The 23259-nt window shown below is 44.1% G+C and overlaps 1 long non-coding RNA gene across 1 annotated transcript in view; it reads right to left on the reverse strand.

Moving 5' to 3' along the window:
* Positions 1 to 6510: 6510 nt before the first annotated feature.
* LOC139084878 (uncharacterized) overlaps positions 6511 to 23259 on the reverse strand; it is a 35646-nt gene continuing 18897 nt past the window's right edge. The window contains exons 2-3 of the long non-coding RNA XR_011542770.1: positions 21247 to 21695; positions 6511 to 6608 (exon numbers count right to left, since the gene is read on the reverse strand). This is a non-coding gene — a long non-coding RNA (uncharacterized lncRNA). The remainder of the gene's footprint in view (positions 6609 to 21246; positions 21696 to 23259) is intronic.

Consider the following 23259-nt stretch of genomic DNA (forward strand, 5'->3'; position numbering starts at 1 on the left):
TCAGTATGCTGATGATGCTTCCAGGAATTTTCTGAACCCTTGGCCAAAAAAACCAGGAACTTCGGCTGGCATATGCATGTGTGGTCTCAGCCACCACTCAGCCCACGTAATATAACATAGACCTAAAATGAATTTTTTCATGGTGTTCTGTATTCCTCTCTCAGAGGAAAGACAAACTAAATATCAAAGCTCAATGTGAAAAAGAAAAGATAATCAGCTAAAATTAATGTTTCAGCTAAAATTCTAGAGAATTTCTGGTAGCAAATAGCCTGTCAAACTGTCAAGTTCAAGTTTCCTTTTAAAAGTGTCTTTTCTTGGGAAATATGATTTGGTGCAAATTATTCAGATCTCCTCTAATAATTTTTTTTAAGATTTTATTTTTCCTTTTTCTCCCAAAGCCTCCCAGTACATAGTTGTGTATTATTAGTTGTGGATCCTTCTAGTTGTGGCATGTGGGATGCCGCCTCAGCATGGCTTGATGAGCAGTGCCACGTCTGCGCCCAGGGTTTGAACTGGCAAAACCCTGGGCCACTGAAGCAGAACGTGTGAACTTAACCACTCGGCCACAGGGCCGGCCCCTCCTCTAGTAATATTTTTACAGCATCTGATTTGATACTCAAATCTCTCACTAAGTTTCTGAATAAAAGCTTCCACTCCTTCGGACGTAGCCATTCCTGCTGTGTCCCTAGGATCTTATTAAGACAGCCATGGAAGCCTGCTCCTCTCAGCTGGTGTCTTCTCTCCACTGCCAAATGAGGTTATACCGCTTCCAGGGTCAAGCTCTTTGATCCAGTGCAACCATTAGCTACAGAAGCAGGCAAAATTTCATCTTGGTCCCATGAACATCACCAACCACACTCAGCAGAAAGCAGTGCCCACTCAAGCTGCATTAGTCACAATAGATTTTCTCGGGAAAAGGAGACAGATGTTAACAAAATAACCCTTCTTTCTGTCTAAAGTTGCCCAGGGTTTGTCATCTGTGCTAACCAAAACGAACACGAATAGATTACAAGATCCACCCAGAAGCTTGTCTGGAGGAAGAAGAAGAGGAAGAGGAAGAGGAAGATGGAGGAAGAGGAAAAGGGGACGGCATGGGCAACAGCGTAAGCATCTGTACCGAGGTGAAAGAGATTGAAAACTGAGAAAATGCCGCTGAACTAATGATCAGGAAGTCACTGCTGTTCTCCGAAAAATTTCAATAGCAGAAAGGATAAAGGGCGCTGCTCAGAACATATCTCTCCCTCTCTATCGATGACCCAAACACGAAGGACTGACCTGCTAAAGTCAGTTTCAAAGTGGCTATACCAGGATACCAATAGAAACCCAAGCAGCCTACTCCTTTAATTAAAATACAACCAAGCCACTTAACCATTCAATATGATGCCTTGGGTGGACAGATACCCACAGCATGGTCCTTAAACCAAACTGTGGGGTGGTGGATATTGTTAACGCCTAACCCCAGATCCCCTTGCCCTCCTTAAGGTCACTTCAAGTTAATGGTTCTCAACAAGCTGACAGTTTCCCACCTCATGCACCTGTGTGTCTCCACCTGTCTACCTGGTGGCTTCTCCAGAGGGAACGTGCTTGACAGGAAGTAGGCTCAACCCAGAAATGCATGGAATGGACACTTCAAATCCCCAACCAATAGGACACAGAAGTTGGTAGATAACCATCCCAGCCTCCCTGTCCTCTGCTGGCACAGTTCTGAGGTGTGTCCACACAGTTTTCAGAAGGTCTCCAGTGGGAATGAACCCCATTTACCCAGAGTAGTAACCATTTATTGACTTCTCTCTCTTCCTTTTCTCACTTTTCCCACTTCTTCACTGTCCTGGGTGCAGACAACAAAATGATGCATTATGTGCAGAGAATTTTAAAACAATAACAAAACCAACTTAAAGTCAGTCTGCTTTCTATTAACACCATTGATAATTCTAAACAATGTCAGTGGTAAAATGCTCCTCTCTGGTGGGACAAACCACTCCCATAGGCCCCCCACCCACCTTGGTATGCCCCTGCTACAAGGGTTCAACACGCCCATGACGACCTTGGCATCAGATGGACTTTAGTTCAACCCAAACTCCATCACTTACTAGCAAGGGACATGTAACCTCGAGTAAACGACTTAACCTCTGTAAACCCCATTTCTTCATGTGTAAAATAGAAATACCAGTAGGACGTAGGACATAGGACACAGGGTTGTTGTATCAAATGAGAAACGCACAACTACTCACCAAAATATCTGATCTCAATAAACAGCAGGTTCAATTAATATCATCTGACCTGCGTATTTACGGCACATTTAATCTGCTGAATTTAATATCAACCATTAATGTGTACATTAGTCCTTTTATCATCCAGAAAGAACACGTGGTTAAATTAAGATCAGCACAAACTATTCATATCCCTCAAAGTATCTAGTCTAATTACACTCTTTTCCCTGAAATAAAATGTTAAAGTCACCAGATATCTCAAACTCATAACCTTCCCAACATTTATTCAACTCCTCTCTAGGTCTCTATCCGCTTCCTTCTCCTTTATCTTCATTTTTCCCCAGTCCCCACTGAACTCCTGATGGGACCTCCTGTGTCCTATTTTCGGTCCACTACGAGAGCTTTGTAGCAAAAGAGAAGTGGATTCTGAGTTCCTCATAACCCACTGAAGCTGCTGCATTACCTGTTTGAATTTTGAATTTCTTTGGCTCTTAAGATTTTTAAATATCCTTGCATCTAGCTCTAATATCTTTGAATATGACACAATCCTGCATTTTTTCATATACTTCATATCTGATATGACCTTATAATTCATAACTATATTCAAATAATATTCAATTAACTTCTGGCTATTTCTCATGGCCTTATCTGGCTTTGCCATCCCAGCTTTTAAGGTCATTCTAGACGAGCACTTGATCAGTATCTGCCTTGAGGCAGCCAGAACAGAGAAGAGAAGTGTTCACTCTGGAGTCAAAACGTGGGCACGCCAGTCACTGCTTGTTTCACCTTGGGCAAGTCACTTATACTTTCGAGGGCTGAATTTCCTCACTGTAACATGGAGAAGATAATAATAGTGCCTATCTTATGGAGTTGTTGCAAGGATTAAAAAAGAAATGTGCCTAAAATGCTGCCTCACACTTAACATGTGCTCAATAATTTTAAGCTATTATTATTTCCAACTCATAATATGTAGTTTTTATACATATTTGCTATTTTTCCTCCTTGACAGTAAATTCTTGTATGTCAGAACTCAAAACAGGTTCATCTCTTTGAGGAGGTTTCCACATGTGGCCCATAAACACAAGTGCAACTGAACACATAGCAGGATTCTTTGGCTCCTAGAAAACTTGGGCGAATGTTCATTTGAACAGTTTCAGTGCTCCGCTTCTGCACTTGCTCCACCAGCGACTTCTACTAACATAACACACAACGGCCAAAAGGAGTTCCCCCTGTTGTTTCCCTCAGGCTGACAGACCTCTCCTCACTGCAGCTAACTGTCCTTTACAGCTGCCACCCATCTCTCAGATGCAGTCCCTCTGCTCTGCACGCTACCTCTTTGAGGTGCTGATGGAGCCCCACTCTTCAGTATCAAGAGTCCTGGTCACTGATGCCTCATGCCGACTTTCCTGGGTGTGTGATTTGCTGCGTCCAGCTGGACTTGTTTATGTGGCTCCATCTAGATCCACTGCTCATTCCTACAATTAGAGTTGCCTGAATCGTTACAATCATTATACGGCTTTATATTTTATAAAATTATTTCAAAAACATTTTCTTATTTGATCCTCCTGTGAGATAGGAAGGACTCATATTATTATTCCTAATGTGGACTGGGAGAGACTAGAAAAAGTCAGAGAGGCAGTGACTAACGGCACTGAGACCAGAACAAGGATTCACAGTGTGATTGTGTTGTATGGACACTAAGAAAGCGGAAACACAGGCCAGAGACTGTGCTGAATCCAAGAGAAACAAACCAAAGGTGAGCAGCGCACCCCCCCCCCCCCCCCCGTTGGTGTAACGGATGGGTCTCTTCATGGATTAGGAAGTACCTTGAGTACAAACCCTGGAAGCTCCATCTCTAACCCAGGCAAAGAGCTGATTCCATAAAGCCCTGATGCTAAAGGAGACACTGGATTCCCTAGAGCCTTGGCACAAAGCTAGTACCATTCTAGATGCAGAGGCGAGAAGTTAATTCATTATATTCATTGAAGTTAATTCATTATATTCATTGAGTGCCTTGAAACTTAATTCCTTAGTGGAGTCTTGGTTGAGCAGAGTAAATGAGCATGAGAGAGTCTGCAGTAGACCTACTGCGTAAAACTCACTCCACCGGAAATAAGTGCTTCCTCTTAAGTATTAAAACAAAATGTCAGAGCTGAATAAAGGATTCCAGTTACAGTTGCTGATCCAGCAGTAACCTTCTATTCTAGGAGTCAACCTTAATAAGGGCAATGCCTTAAAGTTAAGTCCTATGCGTATCAATGTGGCAAAAGAAAAAGTCTACTAACAATCTGAAACTATATGGCTGTTGAAGCCACAGGTTTTATTATACGGGCACCAGGGAACAGAATGTGAACAGATCAGTACCTTCCAGCCCTCCCAGGTGGGAGAACCTCTCCAGAGAATGTTCTCCATGCAGTGGGCCAGCCAGAACAGCTCAGTCTATGAACAAGAGTAACTTCAGGTGTCAAGACAGATGATAAACTTTGGAAGCAGGCTGATTGAATCAGGCTGGAGAGTATTTTTCTGCAAAATACGTTCAGAGATTTGTAGAGGATGTTTCTAGAGGCTGGAAAATTGATCCCCATTGACTCCAGCAGGGAAACGATGACTTACAAGCACTGTTTGACTGTAGATTGGTGAGTCAGGGTCATCCGGCAGTAAAAACAAACCAAGTGGGCCTGTTCTAAACTGACAAACCACCTCCACACCAAAGAAACAAGTCTGCCTTTGCCATTAACACATTCCTTCACTAAAATAACAAGCAAAAGCTTGATTCTGGGGAACCAAGTTAGGGTGATTTCGCCTCCCTTTTATTTCCATCCATAAGCTCTTTTTCATAGTCTAAACATGTTTACTTTGAGGATGAAGGAAGGAAATAAATGCCCTTTGAGAGGAAAAAGAATCGCAAATTTAGAACAGACGCATAAAGTCCTAAGGAAATGGACCCCCCCCCCAAGGAATCAGCATAGAATATTATTTGAATAAATTAGCTTAATCAAGATTAATTCTGTTTATTAACAAGTAGAATTGTTATTAAAGCTAAGTAAGCAGTGGTCTGTGTCCAATTAGAGCAGACGACTCTCGTGGGGGACACAGCCAGGAGCTGAGTGAGAGCTGCCCTCCGAGTACGAGGAGAAGGTCCCTGGCAGAGGTCTCCAACGCAGGACCTGCAGGTGGATGCGACGCAGCTGGACTTGAGACACACTCCCCATTCGTTCTCCCTTTTACGAAATTAGGAAGAGATAATAATATGAATTTTACATGGAAACACAACCTGAGCCATTTATGAAAGTCACAAAAGCCAACGCTTCATCTACACCAGATGCCAAGCTAAGTGTGTGTGAGCTTTCTCCTGTAGTCCCACTTTCCTGTCGTCCCCACTACGACCCTGGAGGAAAGTACCATATTCTCTTTTGACTGAGTTGATTGGTCTCTTTTCTGCTACTTGGTAATTCTTTTCAAACACTCATTGTGTTCCTCCTGTGCACCAGGCACTGTGCTGGACTCCAGCTATGGCTGCTGCCTTCAGGAAACTTACAGACAGCACAGATTACAGGGGGGAAAGTCAGAGGACTGTGGTAGGAACAATGAGGGAGAGAGGAATCTATTTAAGTGGCCAAGTCAGCTGAGACCTGAAAGATGAGAAGGAACCAGCGACGTGAAGAGCAAGATGGAAGAGCATGCCAAGCAGAGGACACAGCATGTGCAAGGGCCCGGGGCTCAGAAGGACCGGGTGTATTTCAGTTTAAGAAGAAGAAGGGTTGGTGAGAGAAGAGTGAGCAAGAGGGAGGGGGGTACAAGATGAGTCTGCAGCGACGAACAAGGGTCAGACCCTGTAGGAGGCTAAGAACTTGCTACAGATCTTCAGTGTATGTTAAGTACAGTGGAAGCTCCTGAAAGATCGTAGAGGCGGGTGATAAGATCTGATCTGTACTTTCTAAAAAGCACTCTAACTGATCTTTGGAGAGTAGATTATAGGAATTCAAGAGTAGAAACAGAGACAAATGAGGAAACTCTTGTCCAGGTAACAGAGACAGTGGTGGCTTGAGCTATGGGATGTCCATGGAGAGGAAATAGAGTCTATATGCTTTGGAGGAAGAATTAGTAGAACTCAACCTTCTACACAATTCTATGATAGCACCTACCACAGTTTCTTGAAACTGTTCCTTTGTCTCTTTCTGCCAGTGACAGTGACCTCTTCAAATGCAGGAGCAATATTCCACTAAGCTGAGGTTCCTCAGAGCCAGCTGCAACATCTGCTAAAGTCTCAGTAAGGATTTGATAAATACATGTTAACGAGGTGAGAAAGATGCACCTACCTCTGGAGGGATGAACTCTCTATCCTGTGCGGTCATACCTCAGTTAGGACTGTGGCAGAGAAAAGCCAGAAGAACCATCCTGAAAGAGACAGAGTCATCTAGTTACTCCTCCAGATCAGGGGACCCAGGACCACCATGTGGAGTGTGGATGGATCCAGCTAAGGCGTCTGTTGACACTGTTGAGCTTGGATGACCCAGTCTCCTGCTGTTATGATATCAGAGGAGGTATATAGAGCAGTGATTAACAGAACGGACTGTAGTGTCAGGTTCAAATCCTACCGCCGATCCTTCCTAGCTATGTGACTTTGTGCAAGTTACTTAACATCTCTGTTTTATCACCTGTAAAATGGGTAATAATAATACTTACTATGGTAGACAGAATAATGGCCCCCCCAAATATGTCTGCATCCTAACCGCTGGAACCTGTAAACACGTTATTTTACATGGCAAGGGGGAATTAAGGGTGAAGATGGAATTAAGGCTGTTAGTCAGCCGACCTTAAAATAGGGAGATTACCCTGGGTTATCTGGGTGGGCCCTAGGTAATCACAGGAGTCCTTAAATTTGGAAAAGAGAGATAAAAGAGTCATTCTCCAAGCGATCCCTTGTGAAAAAAAGACTCTATGAACTGCTGGCTTTGAAGATGGAAGAGGCCATGAGCCAGTGAATGCAGGCAGCCCCTGGAAGCTGGAAAGGCGAGGAAACAGATTCTCGCCTTGAGCCTCTGGAAGAACGCAGCCCTGCCGACACCCTGATTTTTAACCCAGGGAGACCCATTTTGAACTTCTGACTTCCAGAACTGTAAGACAGTAAATGTGTGTTGTTTTAAGCCACTAAATCTGTAGTAATCTATTACAGCAGAAATAGGAAGCTAATGCACTCTGACCCTTTACAGGCACTATGAGGATTAACAGCAAGACTGTTCTTAACACACACCGGACTCCTTTGAGTGTCATCCACGATCCAGGATGAGAAGGAGGCCTGACTAGTTCAGTGCCCTTGGCTGCACAGCCCACTCAGGAAAGCACTACTTCATTACCCAACTACAAAAATTGTGTTAAATATATTCAAATAGAATTACATAAATAGAAGCCTTCAATACACAATTTTAGACATTGTGGCTTGAGAAATGGACAACGTTCTTAAGCATTTTCTAAGTTCCAAGATCATTTCTCTCTCACCAAGTTGCTCTATCTGGATAGGACACGACTGAACTGACTCTGCTGATCAGAGTCCAATGATCCCAGATGCCAGCTCTGAAAGTCCAAATTGTCATGGGATTCTTAGCTCCTCCTTCCCATCACCCAGAAAGGAGGGTTTTTATATTCATTGTTAAGCATCTTTGTCATTAATGAATAACCTGGGCCAACTCCAAGAGAATCGTAAATATTTTCACTAATTAAAGAAGAAGACACTTTCATCATCAACCACAATCAATCGTTGGTTTAGACTGAAATCTCCTTGCTTTAACAAACTCATCCCTGCCGTTCAGTAAAATACGACACGCTTTGCCAGGAACACCCTTCCACCCACATGGCCTGGCTCAGTCTCACCAGAGATTCAAACTGTAATATCAAGGGAAAATTTAACGCCCAACCCCACCCCATTCATAACTAAACCAGTCTTACAAAAATAGGGCCATTCCTGGAATGTTCCTGACTTACAAGACTAAAGATATCACTGTCTTCCTGAGGACCATTTCCCCGGCAATTTATTGAGAGGAAAGCTATGCCTATTCCAGTCAGGTTTCACCCGTCCATTTCAAGCTTTCTAATTTCACTTCTTGGTAATTGTTCCCCCAGCATTTCCTGTAACCGTGCCTTATCTGATGCCTTCACTCCAGAATGTTATTTTTATTGCAACATAGAACAGAACGCATTTTTGAATTATAATTGGAAGTCCTGACTGGTTTCCTATTTAATGCTGAATAATTTACTCCTGGCTAATTAGGCACGTGGAACTCCCACCCGCCCTGTGGAAAGGCTTCCTCTGACTTCTGGTGATGCTTCTGGAATATGGCTAATTGTCAGAAGCCATGTGTAGTGATAACAAGCACGTCTTTGCCTCACTTGCCCGCATGAGGGAAACTGGAACTTCTAAAGTGGTGTTTCGATGAGCCATGACGCTTTTTCGGCGTTCTAAACTATGAACTGGAACATCCTGAAGATGACTGGGCTGTCGTCTCACGACTCTCAGTTCAGAGGGAATGTGGCTGCCTCGAGACATCCTGTGGGATTTCCCAGGAAACAGAAAGTTAACCTTCAGTCACTTTCACTTCTTTTATTTAAGAAAAATGGGCAATTACCTTTGTTCTGCAGCCTTCACAAACTCGAGTTTATTCTTCTGAAGATTTAAGCAGAGTTACAAGGTGAAGGTTTGTGCCTCCACTAATTAGCAGTTCCACTTCAGTTTGAGGGCTTACACTGTGGAAAGACAAAGGCGACCCATAGCACCAGACTACCACCGGAATCTTTATAGAACTGCTTCTTTGACAAATGTAAATTTGCAAACTGAAAAATCACTTATAACCCTAAATAAATTTTCATCAGAACCTGGCAGTACTGCAAGTGCCTTCTGCCTATATTCACTTTGTGAAATGTTTTCATTTTTTAGAAAAGTTTCATCTGTTCCTAAAAGGAAAAAGAAAGCTGTCAACGTAATTTTAATTCTTTTTCTGACACATCTTTTTATGCTTCTATATTTGCATTTTTCCTTTTTTGCATTATTTGGTCCATTATAGGAAAGGATCTCCTTTCAAGTACTGATGACAGGAAATTCAGAAGGATATCAAATTCAATTAGTTTTATGTATTTATTTTTTTAAGGGCTGAAATGTATCCAAAGAATAAGATTTTCAGAGCTGAAGAGGAGCTTTAAGATCCTTCTACACCTGGGAGCATGTGGAAGTCCCGCTCAGCATGTATCCCCTACACAGACTTGGGACTGGCTGCTCTGTGAGGCCTGCCCAGGCTTTTCAAAGGCTGTGTAATAGGTCAGGGGTCATCCTTGACAAATAAAAATGGCAAGTAATAGGATATATTGAAGTATATGAGGAAGCCATTTTGTGTAAACCTAATTCGGCCTGACCTTGTCTTTCCAAAAGGGCCTGACTGTGGCCATTGAGCATGCATTGTATATCTGCTTTAGAGATTCCCTATGGCAAGAGCAAAGGCCCTTGAGATAAAGGTGCAACTTCTCTCCCCCTCCCAACGTTGGCGTCTCCTTAAGGATTAAGCATCTTTCCTTAGGCAAGAAACTGATTGCTGCGCTCATCTGTGACCGCCCAGCTGGAGACAATAACTTGCCTCCTGCTACGCCCACCGAGATAGCAGACCACTACCTGCTGTGTCCATCAAGTGCTGTGCCAACAGGGCAATCTTGTGACTATTGAGGGAGGGACATTTCAGTCATATGTGAAATACCCTCTTTGAGGGTATATAACCACCCTGTGTACCCCTACTTCTTTGGAGTGCTCTGTTCCTTTGTGGAAAGACTCTCCCGGGTTATAATCCTAAGAGTTAAGCTCAGAATAAACTCACCCAAATTTTCATTTATAGATTGGTTATGGATTATTTTCGTCAACATCCTTGACCACAGTCCAGGCAAGGATGTGGTCAGAGACTATCGTATTACACTCCTGGAGGCTCACCCATTTACACTAGCCACATGGGCCTGCACACAGGTGGGTTTGGCCAACAGCCTCATTTCTTAGCAAATGGCACTTGATGTGGGGTCGGTGAGCCAAGGAGTCGAAAGAAAGATTTCTTGGGCTCTCAAGATCTGGCAGTAGTGCTCTTTTATTTAGAGAATAGTGTGGAATAGCATGCGGACAGGGCCCATGGGCAGTCAGAGCTGCTGCGGGCATGTTGCTGCTGCCGCTTCTGCTGCAAACATGAGCTGAGGGTAGGGCTAATTTTAAGGCATAGGTATGTGAGTTGTCTCTTTACAAGACAAAGGAAAGAATATGGAAAAAAAGTTAAAATGGTATCAGTGCAGGTGGGATCTGGTTATTGGGTGATCCCATGACTTTTAGATAAGAATCAAATCGGATTAAGTAAAGGTCAGAAGCCACCACCCTAAATCAGTTATATGAGATTGCCAGACAGTAACCAACTTAAGTTCTTGCCTTCCCCATTAAGAGTTTCTGGAGACAAGGTCATCTCCCTTCCTCCTGGTGCAGAGGGGGAGGCATGGAGATTTCCTTCACAAATGCAAATGTCTCCATCAAAGGACAAGCAAATTCCAGGCCTTGGAGCCTGCTTCTCACCTGCAGTTTTAAAATTAACCAGCCTAAAATCCTCATCAGCACTGAAGTCCAACAATCTACCCACGATCCATCGCGGGTTAGTGGCAGTACGAGGGGCTACAAGCAGAGAGCCTCGGCCACCAATTCACTGTCCTCTCCACTCTGCTACATCCTTTGCCACATTGCACAGACTGAAAAGAGTCACTGAGTTGTTACTGTGCATATCAGCCCTGCTTCTTACACTGGGGACTCTGACATCCCCTCCTATACACAGAGACGGTGCCAGATGATTGACAGCTGAATAAAAACTGGACAATTTAGAGGCTGTCAAAAGTCAAAGACTTCTTCATATAAGCTCTAATAAGTAAAGCTCTTTTACTAAAATTCCCTCCAGTTTTTGGTTAATAGTTATTATTTATTGAGCAATTAGTATGTGCCAGCAGCATGTAAAACAGTTTACATTTAATCATTTCATTTCACTTATTCCTCGCTCTTCTATCAAGTAGGTCTTATTTTACAGATAAGGAAACTGAGGCTGGAGACCTTAGTAAATCTCCTCAGGTTACACAGCCAGCAAGTGACCGAAGCAGAACTTTATTTGAAAACAGAGCCTACTATGGTACTACAACCGGGCAGTCACTCCTCTCCCATACAGGCAAATCAAGAAAAACTTACTGAAAACAATTTTCAACCTATTTGTGGTTTGGTCATGGCCTGTCCTTGATCAAACAAGGAAAACTCCCAAAGCTTGAAAATTTTACTGTCAAACATGTTACAACTTTCTTTAAAATCCCTGGAAAAAGGACTGATGCTACATCCCAACGGTAGAACCCTTTTGGACTCTGGTCTAAATTCATTATATTGATTCTAATGATGTTTTCAATAAAATAGAGCAGAACTGCTCACCACCCATCAGACTAAATCCTCTTGTGTTCCTCTCCCTTCTGCTTTTCTCATGGGTTAGCAGCTCCCCATCCTGGAGGTTTTATCAAAGGGCCCGTTTCCAAGGGCGTAAGCACCTCCACACGCTGGTCCCGGATGAACTGGCTTCTCCACTGGGCTGGTGTGTGCCACAGCTTCCCCATCTCCCGGCTCCCAGGCCGTCCTGGGGAGACGATGCCCTGGACTCTTTCCTGATAGTGATCTTCCTGAGGACAAATGCAGTTAGGGCTCTCACACTGACTCTCTGCTCCCTGCGCCCTTCATAAGAGTCCTGTCCCCATTTTATGAAAGAAAGGCCGAGCTCGCCCCGCCCCGCTCACTCTCACAGTCAGTGCACAGCCCTGCAAGGAGAAACCTCAGGCAACAAGGGGACAATTCAAACCTCGCTGCTGAGAAAACCAGTGGCTCTCTCACTGGGCTAAGCATCCTTTTATAAGTCAGATGGTTTCCAATTTACTGCTTTTAACCTAGTTAAATAGAGACTGAGTCAAACAATTCACTGATAAAAACGTTTCCCCCACTCTAATGAAAGATCACTAGGTGATTTTTTCGGAATTTAACTTGAAAGGAGTCCAAAGAATTGACCAATACTGAAATAACAAAACTGTCCATTTATTCACTTATGAACAAGGTATCAAATGCTTACAAATATACAAATGGAAAACAGGTTTAATATTGATGCTGTTTCATCCCAGCAAAATTCATCTACGAATATAAGAACTAATTTTTAACACTTCTGTCTCATGACGTGATGCATTTCCAATTGATCTTACTTTTTATATTTAGTAATCACCCAAACCTGTAATAATAACTCTATACAGAAAAAAATGTAACACTCTGAAACTCATGGCAAGAGAAACACATTAAGATAAATCCTACTTCAGTGTAAACTGCTGTGGTCTTTGGACACTGAAATGTGTTGGCTACGTTGCAGAGGAACGCAATAAGACAAAATAAGAGGAATGCAACAGGTGTGTTTCGAAATGTTCATACCTACATGTGGTAAATTACATCTTTTACATTTACTTAAACTTACATTAAATGTTTACCTTACGTAAACTTATGTTAACTTTTAAGTTAATTTCTTTCAATTAACTTAAAAATGTGGGAAGGAATATTTTGTTTTTCAAAATTCTTCAGAGGCAAAAAGGAAAATATTTGAAGATACTGTCTCTGAACCCACTCCAAAGGCCTTTTGATCCTTCTCAGTGTTTATTCCTACAGCCTAGATTTAAAGGTCTTTAGCAGAAATATTCTACAAATTCACGATGTCTTAATTAAATCTTAGCTCAGAGCTGCATACTGTAGGAGAATTACTTTGTAATTCCTACAGCTTTTTCACTTCCTGTTTGAACATCTCAACTTCCTAAGAGATGGTTCTAATTCCTCACTGGCCCACAAATTCTTTCCTATCACAGGTATGCTTAACGAGTGTGCAAGTATGATATTTTCCGTCATATTAAGACAAAATTAGGAGCCGGCCTGGTGGTGCAGCAGTTAAGTGCGCACATTCCACTTCAGCGGCCCTGGGTTCGCTGGTTGGAATCCCAGGTGCAGACATGGCACCACTTGGCAAGACATGCTGTGGCAGGCGTCCCACATATAAAATAGAGGAAAATGAGCATGGATGTTAGCTCAGGGCCAGTCTTCCTTAGAAAAAAGAGGAGGATTGGCAGATGTTAGCTCAGTGCCAGTCTTCCTCAAACAAACAAAAACAAACAAAACACAAAATTAGCACGAACCCAGAGGGAGCAGGACACATTCACTCTTTGGTCCTCCCCCATTCGCTGCTAGGGAACAAGGAACGCAGGATGGCTTGGAGCAACCAGTCATCTCTTACTGGCTTTCCTTTGTCCCTTTCTTCCCGGGGTCAGACAAAGATGCCTGCAAACCTTGAGCCCAGTTAGATCCCTCTGTAAACAGGGATGAAGGGAAAAGGAAAAGAATGTTGGTTTCCCAAATCTGAAACATAAATCAATAATTTAAAACTTCTTAGACTGTGGGGAGCCAAGGAGTCTGGTCATGGTTGTGGACTCTTTAAAAACAAGATTAAGACCTCAAGGGACCAAGGGTCAAAGTCGCCATATATACCATCACAAAGGTATATATTCCGTCAATTTCATGAGAAGGATAGATCTATTGGCTTTCAGAGAGGATTGGGGGAATTATTGTAAGTCTGGAGCTTAGATCTTTCTCAAATCTGAGATCTTTCTTGGATCCTCTCTCTCGGAATCACCTCCACTCTTTGAGAGTTGGTTGAACTCATGTGGTCAACAAAATCTCCTAAGATTCTGTCTGACAAATGTTCCTCTTTTCTCACCCACAACAGGGGGGGTCACAGCCTGCAGAGAGGATGGGCCTAGTTACCCCAGTACCCTGTCCTTTTACTATGCCTCCCACTCAGGTTAGGGTACATCTAACCACAGAGGCATTCAAAGCAATCTTCTTTTAAAGATATTAATGGAAGACATTCAGTGAGCATTTTGGGGCCTCTACGTTCAAAAGCTGCAGTGGAAAGATGAATTGGGGAAGGGGGAGTGGGCAGGGGGAGAGGACAGGGGAAGAGGGCGGGGGCAGGAAAAGAAAAGGAGGAGGAATGTCCCCAGCCATAAAGAGCATATCATCTAGCTGGGAAGACAAGATAACAACAGAGAACGTGTTCAAGTAAAAGATACTATTCAGATGCTTAGTCATGACTTCAAACCAAATACAGTCTACAGACACAACAGGGAATAAGAATTAGCGAATTTCTTAATTAGGATATGTCTTAACCTTCTAGAGTCAATTCTAATTTTTTCGTACAACCAAGAATTCTTGCTACTTGCTAAATACAGGAACACCCATGAACAAAAGTGAATGAATTTCCACCAAGATGTTTGCATTTCACCATCTCACATTGCACCACAGGGACCCAGGTTCGGTCAATGTCACACTGTGATTCCCACAAGTAAGGTATAGGGTGGATGTGAAGCTGGCATTTTCCTTCCAGATAAATGTGTAATTAAAATCCTGATTCACGGATTTGCTAATTGAACTTCCTGCTGTGGATAGAGGATATTCTAGGCAGGAAGAACAAGGAACTGTTCCAGAGGGCTCAAATTGCCTTATTTTTTAGGTACTTCAATATGCCTGTCATTGAACAGTGATTGGAAATAAAAGAATGTTAGTGGGAGCTAATTCAAGAAGGGGATAAAGAAGACAAAGGGTTGTAGAAATGTGGTGGGTGCTTCTCAAATGAGAAGAAATTGGAAGGGGAGTTCATCGACTACAGTGGGTTTCTCTGCTCTGGAAACCCAAGAAGTCATTTGGCAGCAAGGGGTTTGCTGTTGGTTTCCATCATGGCATGGACAGCAACGTCAGCCCCTGGCCAACTCCAGCTGCCAGCTGTTTGTGCTCTTACTAAGTCAGGAGGCTGTATGTCAACAGCCCACATCCTGCCAGGCAATGGGGTTTGGAAATTACAGAGAATGCTCCTGGCCCCAGGGAAGAAGTGCCAGGCTGCTACTGAGCAGGACTGCTCTGGCAGGCCACCCCATCCATGCTTTTCAACACCTGCACAGGTGTCTTGAGTAGCTGGCTTTCTCCATTCCTCTCCCTCTCCACTCCAAACTCTGAACTTCAACTAGCTGGCAGGGTCTTCCTTGGTGGCCTCATTGCTGCAAACCTTATCTCTAATTCATAGGAAATGCTCAATAAATATCTGTTGAATTTATGAATCATTATGCCCCTTTCCATCTTTCCCATCCTGGTTCTCTGAGAATTTTAGCACAGCACTTTCAAAGCCATTTCTCTATTCCACAAGCTCCTGATTCTACCACTACACTCGGCCCACTAGACTCTCAATGCCTATCTGGAACTGCCAGATTTACTGCCCACTGGGTCTGGATCTCCAGTGGCTGGTAACTTCATGGCAATGCTCTCTTACTGACTTCCCACTAACGCATCTATTCTCCACCTCGGAACCCAGTTACCCCCTTCATTCCCAGCATGTGCACAGCCAGCATCATCTATTCGTATAGCCTAATTTAGCATTCCTAACATCTGTTCTATTCTACTGAATGCTAATTCTGTGGGATGTTAACAGATGTTACAAGGAAAAAACCTGTGAGCAAGGTGTGGAAACACCATGTATTATTTTCCCGTCTTGGAGATTCACGTCATTGAGAAGTTCTGGTGAGGGAGTCAGGGGTTCAGGGGGCAAAACTTTGTCTACACAGGATTCCAAACTTATTCCAACGTGCACCCTTTTGTCATGGGATGCCTATAAATATCCCTCAGAGCTTTATCCTCCAACACATTTTCAAATACACTGATATAACCCCATTCTGGGAGTAAATTCTGAAATTCAGTGTGGAGGACACACCAGCAAGAAAGCCATCAGTATACTGATCAGTGTAACTCAAGGAAGACTGGGAACCAGCTGAGGCTGGGGCTTGATCTTGAGAAAGTGAGGGCTACAACTGGGAGAGAGGAAGCAGGGCGCTTCAGGGTGGGGGGATGTAGGAAGGGTGAGTGTGAAACATCGCAGAGTCGGCAATGAAGCTGGAAAGGAGGAGACTCCGGGGGATGTGTTGTGTCTAACGGGCTTTGGTGAGGTGAGAACTCTCGGGGGTGGGACCCCCTGACCATGAGAAGGATCAGGAAGGAGTGGAACGAGTGAGCCACCAAAGGAGCAACAGCCCACACCCAGTAGTCTTTTTTTAAAAAAAAAAAGTTTTAGGTCAAAAATAGGCTATTCTAAGGTCTGCAGCCATAGCCTATTGTCTAAAAAATAAGCTTCTTTTTACATTCTTGGCTCCCTCTGAGCCTAATTTTTCACATTCTGATTGAACTCTCCTCTATCTGCTCTTGTCCTTCAAAAACCTAAAATACTACTTAGAAGAAAATGGTGTCCAGACTTGCTATTTACCTTTCTGATTTTACCTATAATATAACCACATTTATCTCTCCAGGGATCTGCAGTGTAAACTGAATAAATCTCTCACTTCAATAATACAGCCCCGCGGTAATTTAAACCTCAGCTCTTTCCGAAATATCATGTTGGTAAAGTAATCCTACCACACAAAGTTTTCCTTCTCACACATATGCCAAAATGAGATGTACCCGCTAAATTGTACCCCAGGCGCTGAACAGCAGTCTGTTATTACTAAGAAAGGTTGCAAAGATACCTGCTCTGCCAAGTGTTTGCATATATAAGTTTCTAAAAGCCTGAGATGACAGCCTATCTGTTGTGCATCTGAAGATAAACGCTCCTACGTTCGTTATAAGCAGGCGATGAGCAGCATGGAACATGAGTGAAGCTAATCCCCGGCTAGTGTTTCTGCCTCCACAGAGGGTTGCTGTTGTGTCCAACAAAACATGAATCAGTTTTTCTGTAAGACCTTCCTCAACTCTCACAGAGCACATACAAGGCTCAGCGCTCCTACTCAGAGGACAGATCATCTCTTCTCTTGCCCAGTGTGGAACCCTCACCGGCTAAGGAGACTTCGTGTCAAAGCCGTCACCTGTCGAGGGAACGCTCCTTTCATTGTGGAAAGGTCTTCAGAGGCCGTAGAACCAGGATGGTATAGGCAGCTTGATTAGCATGTGGGCTTTCAATCCACCTTTTCATCCTTGACTCTTGCAAATCCCTCAAGCAGCAAACTCTGGGACTGTGATGTTGGCAGAACTATACGATTGACTTATGCCCTCCCAGGAACTATATTCTTTGGCATGCAAATTATTTATTTTGTTGTTCCCTTTTGTAAGTGTTTTTCCCCAACCCACTTGTTGTTAATCACCCCACTGGTTCAGCGACTGAATTCAGAATTTCATTATAATTCCTCAGTAACAATAATTAGTTTGAGCATTCACCCATACAGATGGCATACCTGCAAAAGGGCGGCGAAGGAGAAATGCTTTTAAGACAAACTCATTTGTTTCCCTTCACTTCCCATTTAAGAAGGTGCAGCCCCCAATCAAATACAAAGAAAATCCACCACTTTAATTCCTTCAATCAGAACGTATCTATTAAGTAGTCTTATGGGTTAAATACTCTGCTAAGTCCTGGGGAAGCAAAGGTCACACAATTCAGTCCACACACTGAATCAGTGGCTCTCAGCTGGGCACGATTTTGCCCCCCAGGGCATTTGGCAATGTCTGGAGACATTTTGGGATGTCACAACATGGAAGGGGGGCTGCTAATGGCATCTAGTGGGGAGAGACCAGGGATGCTGCTAAACATCCTACGGTGCCCAGGACAGTCCCCCACAACAAAGACTTATCTGGCTCCACATATCAACAGTGCCGAGGCCGAGAAACCCTGCCCTGAGTTAGAAATGCGGTTACATAATAATTTGAAATACTAACCTATTTTTGTTCCCTGGCTTTTCCCTTTCCCTTCCACCACAGCCAAACAGGTACAGTCAGCTTTGTGCTCCCTGCCTCGGGGCAAACAGGTGCATGGCGTGAAAGCAGAAGCTTACAAAGCTTTCCAGGGATCTGGAAACCTCAGGAAAGAGGTTTTGAAAGCAAAGACAGAGTTTCCTGCAGAAACTTGAAAGAGGCAGGATTTCCCCAAGACTGGAAAGAGGTGCCTCTGGATGAGGGGGAGAGAGAAGAGGAGAGGAAGTCTATGTGTCTCAGTACAGAGGGAACCCAGGCCTCGCTCACTGGCGGCACTCTCAAGGAGCTGGGCAGAGAGGAGTGGCCATGGAGTGCACCTGGATCACAGGCAGCCCCGCTGGAGAGTCCCATGCCCCAAGCACGGCCAGACCTGAGGAGCAAAACCCACAACCCCAGGGCATTGGGCCCCCCGAGTAATTGCAGCATGAACCTAGGGAGGTATTTGGGGAAGTCTTCCAAGGAAGGCTGAAGTGGTTGTGTTTTTTTGTTCTTTTGGGGATTTTTACTTATCCGACAGAATAGAGGCTTGGAGGCAGAGTTGTTGTAGAAATAAAGTCCATTCAATTTCTTGAACACCTGGGTTTATGAACTAAAGAGGTTTAACTCCACTTTGGGAAACCAGATTAACACAGAGAACACAGGAGTTGCTGAGTGAGTCTTCAGAGGTAGCAATCCCCACAATCTCAGAGACTTACAACAACCCACAATTACTCCATGCTCACATGTGAGGTCAACTACTGCAGCACCGCCAGAATGCGCTCTCATTCTAGGCTCCAAGCTGAAGGAGAGCTCCTGGTGCAACAAGCCATTCTTGTGGCAGAATGGATAAGAGCAGGCTGGCAGAAGCTCACAGTTTCTCCAAGAAGACCGTGGTATATGTCACATTTGATCACATTCCATTGGCAAAAGCAAGTCACATGACCAAGCCCAACATCAGTGAGGTGGAGACAGATAACCCTCCTTGAGGGAAAGACAATGGTAGACAATACTAATAATTACTACAAGGAGCAAACATCAGAAAATGCAACACAATTACGGGCTGAACTGAGAGACCATGGGAACCCTGAGGAGGCGAGAGACAAGATGGTCAGGAAAAGCACCATGGGCTATGCGGACATTGCAATGGAAAAAAGAAGAAACGACCTTGTGTGATGGCCTACTACGTGCCCGGAACTGAACACTCTCATGTCATTTTATGATCATGCTTCTCATGTTGCTTCAGTTAATCCAACCACCCTATGGGGAAGCAAACTCATGACCTTGCCCACGATCATCCAGGTCGTAGACAATTAAACACCTGTTCTAAGTCCATGTTCCTTCCAAGACATCAAGACATGGCACAAGGAGTGAGACTGAAGACAGGTGAAAGGAAGAGGGGAGAGAATTATGGGCAAAAGAAAAGCTAAGAAGAGAGTCACAGAGGCAGGATTTTCATTTTCTCACAAGAGTAAAAGTCTGCCCTGATCAGAACAGCTGGCCAATTGGAGAGCTGTAAGAACTAAGGATCAGCAGGAGCCATCAGGTCACAGAGGGCCTCTATAGCGCAGAAGAGTGACAAGAGGAGAAATGATGGATTGCGGTCCAGACATCAAGCCACGAATATCTGGGTGAACTTAGGCAATTGTCTACGGGTTCCGGAGTGCAGTTCACTCATTCACGAAACTGGAAGGCATGGGGAAGAGATGATTTCCAAATTCCCTCATGGAGGCAATGCAGAGAGGTTGGGTAGATTTTAGGGGAAGGCCATTGACTTGACCTCTTGATTTCTGGTCCCTTCCCAGTTCCTAGGTGGCCCAGCCCCAGGCTGCAAGAGACATCGGGGAGGAAACAAGACCCACCGACTCACAGACCTGACTCTGAGAGTAGGGGAAGAAGCCAAACTTGTCCCTGATTTCACAGGCCAAAAATTCTGACTTTCTGTAGGAAACCACTGTCACTGACGTGGTGTTTGCAAGAGATAAATGTGGCAGGGAGATGGGACACAGAATGGAGAGTGTGGGGCTGGCATCAGAAAAGGCAACCTGAGGGATTCTGCAGCCGTTTTTGGTAAGGAGGCTTGGAGGTGGGAAAGCAGTGAGAACAGAGAGGAAGGGGTGTGGAGGCACTTCCAGGTGCCAGTGGAAACGCACGGGTCTCAGAGTGCTAATTCAGGGTGTGAGGTCCAAGCTGACTGCCCTTCTGAAATGGATTCTTGACATAATTTGTGAGCGACTCAAATCCTGCCCCCATCTCCTTCTCAGGGTAAAAACTGTGCTGTGCTTTTTAACAAGTCAAACAAGTCAGAACTTTGGCCACTTTCAAGTGCTCTAATACCACACAGACGGGAGCTGTCACTCCAGCAAATTAGCTAAGTACATTTTAGGCACAATTGTGAGGGGCCCATTATTTACAGCAGCCTGGCCGCGCCAGGCACCCTGTGGTTGTGCATTGAATAGGGAATGATGGTGATTGCCTATTAAAAGTTTTAAATTCAAGTCCCACAGATTTGTCTACTGGCTCAACAAGAAAAAAAAATGATTTTTCTACCGGAAAGTTTATAAAATACGTCCTCCATAGCCATGCCAGCTGAAACATGACACATCTCCAAAATCTTAGGTGACTTTTAATTCCATAAAATCCAAATGTCAGAGTGAGGCTGGCTGGGATCCTAGTCTAATCGCCACCTTGCATATGTATCCAGACGAGAAGGCAGACAAAGATGAAATTCAACCACTCTGGGAAAGGGGAAAGGAGGGTGCTAGTCCTCTCAGGAGAAAAGTGTGAATCAGACAGTGCTCAAAAATCAATTTTCACTGGGAATTTGAGGTAAAAGTGTACCAGAAATGGGAAGTCGAAGAAAAAAGCCAGTTCCAGAGCCAGCGCTCAGCCATGATCGGCATTCGGCAAAGGCGGCTCCCTCCTCAGAGCCGGTGCTCCCACTCGGGGATCCCACGTAAGTACAGGTACCTTCTGAAAACTCCCCAACAACTTTGCTCACAACAGGCGGTCTGCCAGGACTTGGGGTTTGAGGGGATACAAACGAAAAGAAAAAAAGATCCTCATCCTTGAAAAGTGGAAACAAAAAGGAAGGGGCATTTAAGAGACAGTTCAAGATCATTGAGGAATTAAACTTAAGAATAATTAAATAACCATACAAGAAAAACTTACCCAGCCCTGTAGACAAGAGCTACCCTGAGAAGACCGTGCACTGGGAGCATCCTGAGGACCCTGGCCCAGGTCTGCTGCCAACGAACCGGGCCTTGGTTTCTTCCCGTCTCCCCACTGTGCCAAGCACTGTGCAGGTGTGGGAAATGGCGACGCCGGCCCCGAGCCTCGTGGAGGAGAATAACAGTGTGAAACACAGGACCTACAGGAGAGCCAGCGGATCGGTACCCGCTCAGGCCTCTGGCAGTTCCAACATCCTGCAGAGCCTCGGCGCTCAGAGAAGGGCCCGGTCTACAGGGGCTGAAACACACAAAGAGGACTCCACGGAGGGACGAGACTTGAGCTGCGCCTGAGGAACAGGCAGGACTTGAATGACAGCACGGAGGGCCGAGGGCACAGTGTAAGCAGGAGGGAAGAGGAAAGTCCAGATGCCACCTTCCTCGAGAGTGGGTCTGCGTAGGGAGAAAAAAAGAGAGAAATTGCAGTCAGATTTTTTTTAAAAAAAAAAAAACCTTAAAAGCTATATCAAGAAGTTTGGAGCTTTTCCTATGAGGAGCCAATAGAGGTTTTTTAATTTTTTTCTCAGCTGGGATCACAGAATTTGATGAAAACAGTACAGTTTGGGGAGGATTGAGCCTATACATAATGTTGAACACAAGATGGATTGAAGCAATCGGGACCAAAGCAAGGAGACGAGGCGGAAGCTTACGGCAGAAATCTGGGGGCCTGAGCCCGGGTGTGCGGGAGCCTGGAGGAAGGCACAAGTCCTCCCCGGGGATGAGATGGGTTTTGAACAGAAGAATGGACAGGACCTAGAAAGTGACCAGAATTATGGACAAACAATGGAGTGTCAAAAGTACTCAGCGATCTTAGGGCCAGGTAACTGGGCATTCATGGGGTTATTCACAGACATAAAAAAAAGCAGAGAAGGGACACATGCATATGGACAGGTGACAGGCTTGTCCAGATGGTGCCAAGCTTCAGATGACATACAGCAAGGGGCTGGTCTTATAATTGGTGTCTATCTACTACAGATCTTTATTTTCAGAGCCATTCAAAAATCATAAAATGACTTATCTTGGCTAAAAGACAAACTATTCCATTTTCAACTGCTCATGTATTTAGATTAACTTTCAGCCTGGTCATTTACAGCCACACTTGAATCCTTGCTATAGTTAATTGTAGACGCTGTACAAGGTTACTCTTACCAAGAGAGAAGTCCAATTGCAATACTTATGCCATTGTTTTAATCACATCTCTGTATTACACAAAGGTACACACAGACACGGAGATTGACAGAGTAATTGCAATGCCTTCCCCCAAAACAAAGAAAAGTCCTTTTACCAAACCAGGTGAGACAATTATCACAGGGACACCCTTGGAAGGGGAGACCAGTGACGGGATACTAAAGTAACTCCCTTGGGCCCCTGAAGTCTCCAGGAATAAGTAGTAGAAATGGCAAGAAATGAGTCTTTTCAGAGAAAAGATACAAAAGACAGCATTCCCAATAAACAAACAAAGGGGAGAAAAGAGTTAGGACAAAGTGGTAAAGAAGGAAAACCCAGTGACTAGAACTGTCCCTTGAACAGTAACTATTGAAAATAAGACATTTTGTGAGAACTTTGGGAAAAAATAAGTAACAAAACAAGCACGAGTCAGACAAGACCTTTGGGATGTGAACATTTAAAATAGAACATGAACACTCTCAAATCTCAGACTCCACTGAAATGATCAAAGCCACTTTTTCCAACTACAGACCATTTTGTTTAACCTACTTAATGTATTTTTGCAGCTAAAGAATATGATTTACGGCTTAGCTCTCATTGTAAATGCTTGGAGAGTGTCTCTTAAAAGGTGCACATTAAAGTATTAAAAGTATTGGCTTAATATCTTAATTCTTTTCTTACGGGAATTTTTGAGACCTTCCCTCCTTTAAATCTGTATAAATATTTAACAGCTTCTTGAAACCAAACGAAACAGGGGCGCCACTGAATTTGAGAGAAGCTACAAAGCATA

The sequence above is a fragment of the Equus przewalskii genome, chromosome 1 (genome assembly GCF_037783145.1).
Source record: "Equus przewalskii isolate Varuska chromosome 1, EquPr2, whole genome shotgun sequence".
Classification (NCBI taxonomy): Eukaryota; Metazoa; Chordata; class Mammalia; order Perissodactyla; family Equidae; genus Equus; species Equus przewalskii.